General features: G+C 30.1%; 1 pseudogene; it reads right to left on the bottom strand.

Annotated features, from left to right (window-relative positions):
• LOC106314767 overlaps positions 1-815 on the bottom strand; it is an 8,572-nt pseudogene extending 7,757 nt beyond the window's left edge.
• Positions 816-2,922: the final 2,107 nt, after the last annotated feature.

The raw sequence follows: 2,922 nt of genomic DNA, 5'->3' as shown, positions 1-2,922 counted from the left end.
TTCGAAACTTGATCACCCAAGGTCTAATCCCTATGCCCATGAGTTCTCTTTTCCCTTCATTTATCGCTTTTATAAAAGTTATTTTATTATCGTTTTTATTATTCTGCAACTGCATTAGCATTAATCATTAGTTTAGAAATCTTTTAAATCACCGGTTGCACTTAGATTAAGTGAGTACTTGCATTCTCAGTGCTTTGAAATCCCTTAGAATTAGTTCGATAATTTTTTATACTACATCATTTGTCTTTGGAGCCTTGAAAACTCTTATCATTAATCACCAGAGACCATGACGTCGTAGTTTGCAGTGTCTGATGTTTCCTTAAGCTCCAATGATGCGCTTTTTAGAGACGCAACAATTGCTACATAGGCGTCATGGCACTCGTTGAACTGCGTCTTCAGTGCTGCCTCGTTCTTGGCTGTCTCGGCCGCAAAACCAGCTGTCTTCTCAGCATGGGCTATTGCTAGATTGATTACGGCTTCCGCCAATGGTAACTACATGTAATTAAATTTACAGTTTTGAAGTAGTTGTAGTGACGATTTTAAATAAATGTTGGCATGAATCCAAGGAAGCAAAAATTTATCAATCTATTCTAACAAATTGATCTGTGTTTAGATGTTTGTACCAGGCCGGTGGCAGAAACCGTGGGAGGATAGGTGGTTAATGTGTGGTCGACACAAAAGGTTTTGTTTTTGACTCGCTGGCAGTTGGCATCGATATATTCTCTGTTAGTCAAGGCTGATGTTGAGGCAAAGAGAAATTGTGACAAGATTGCCATAGTAAGGACGAAGAAATTGTTGGAACTATTTTTGAACATTATGAATAAGGTATTCATATGTCAAAAATAAAGTTTTATTTGAATGAGAAATGGAGGTCTAATGTGTGTGATTTGAGAATTTTGTATAAAGTAGCCAATACATACATTAAATATTTGATCTTGGATTTGGGTTTTGATTTGTTAGTTGGATTTCATATTCATTAACTTAAATCAAATATATGTTGATCTTTTATATTGATAAAATATAAAAAAGAAAACTATTTTACTGTATATTATTTAGTTTGAATTGGTCAAACAAAAAATAATAATTTTACTTTTTAATTTCTTGGTCAAAATGTGGAATAAATTTACATAATAATTGACAAGAATTAAAGACTCCATTAGTGCACCATGGAGGTTTCATTTTTTGTGTTGAAAAATGAAACTTGTGCCTCTCATGATTTTTCTATAAAAGGGCTTGCTAGCATTATAGAAAATACATAAATTCATACAATCAAATAAACAATTCTCCCACTCAGAATAGTTATGCTAGTATTTTTATTATTTTGAGTCTGAGAGTAAATCACAGAAATAGGGTCGATATATTCTGTTTTTTCGGTGATGGTAAACAGAAACAATTCTGCATTTGTATCATGGAAATCTGAGCGCCATGAAACCGTCACACTACGAGGCGTTTAAAGATTTAAGGAAAGAGATTAACTATCTCGACTCTGCAATTCTTCTTTATTTTTATATTTCGGTATTGTAATTTTAATTTATGTTCTTATTATTCTTTACAAATATTAGTTATCCTATGGTAGTAAAAATAAGGTTCTACACTCTTAAATCTTTAAATATTGTTTATGCTTTTGCACTAACAATACTGATATTTGTTAAAAAATTTTATTTTTTAAGAACATGTTAGAGATGCCGGAATCGGATTTGAATTGGAGAAATATTATGATGGAGATCAATTTTTTTTTTCCCCATCAGATTATACTTGTCCATGGTAATATGTTTTCTGTGTTACGTGAAGTATCTCGTTCTTCTCGCTTATGTTATTTGTTTTGCAGGGATCTGTGAATTTTTTTTTTATTATAAATCATTTTCTGTATTTCCTGATGTTTGCTTGTGAATTGAAGGATTCCTTGGCTATTAGTTTTATTATCTTTTTTTAAGTCAATATTTGATTATATTGGCTCGTCTTTGGATAGCATAATCTTTTGGTGTTGGTATCTGATTTGCTATTAGTCAATAGACTGCCGCAACTTTGGTTTCCTTTGGTCTCGAATATTGTTGTATTGATTTTGTATCAGTCTTGTTTGGTTAAGTTGCATGGATTTGTTTTTGTTGATTCCCATAAGTTAATTGCTGCTGTAGTTTCTATGACTAAATATTTATGATTTTTAGATTTCATAAAGCTAATATAGATTTTGTAACGTTGTTAAACGGTTATAACGTTATTAAATAGTCAAAACGTTTCTTTAAATTGGTCAAAATGTGTTAATGCATTCTTAGCTAAAAATAATTATTTGATTTAATTATCAAGAATGCTTAACGTTTTTGTTTCATTGTTACATATTTTCTTCTTATGGTGTAACTTAATTTAATTATTAAGCACATGGATGACCATGAGAAAATAAAAAGAAATTCAAGTTTCAACTATGGTGATACCATAGTTATAATTATAAAAACATTTTGATCTTTAAGAGATAAAATGGTATATATGGAAATGGATTTAGTGAGTCGACGCCCCAAATTTAGTTTGGGAGAGGTCTGCCACATATAAATCATTTGCCATAGAAAATAAAATGTTTGTTGATATTGATCAAAACATTTATATTTCGTCAATGCTTAAATGCAATTTGTAAATAGATTGACCATACAAAAACAATGAGAATTTTCAGACTAATGTGACTGAAACTGACATGTGTTTTGTAGTTTCTAAAGTCAGTATGGTTGAGAATAATCATATAAAATTGTGTGTTTTTGATAGCAAAAATAATATCTTGTAATGATATGTATATTTGCTAAAAAATCAAAATATGTGTTTGGAAAAGATCCAAAACATACAAGTTAGATTTATAAATCAACTTGAGAGAACTATGAAAATAGTTGTATGAAAAATGTGAATTTCTAAAAATGAAATACATTTTTTAAGAAAATT

The sequence above is a fragment of the Brassica oleracea genome, chromosome C9 (assembly GCF_000695525.1).
Source record: "Brassica oleracea var. oleracea cultivar TO1000 chromosome C9, BOL, whole genome shotgun sequence".
Classification (NCBI taxonomy): Eukaryota; Viridiplantae; Streptophyta; class Magnoliopsida; order Brassicales; family Brassicaceae; genus Brassica; species Brassica oleracea.
The sequence above is the reverse complement of the archived record's forward strand: the minus strand, read 5'-3'. Positions and strand labels throughout refer to the sequence as shown.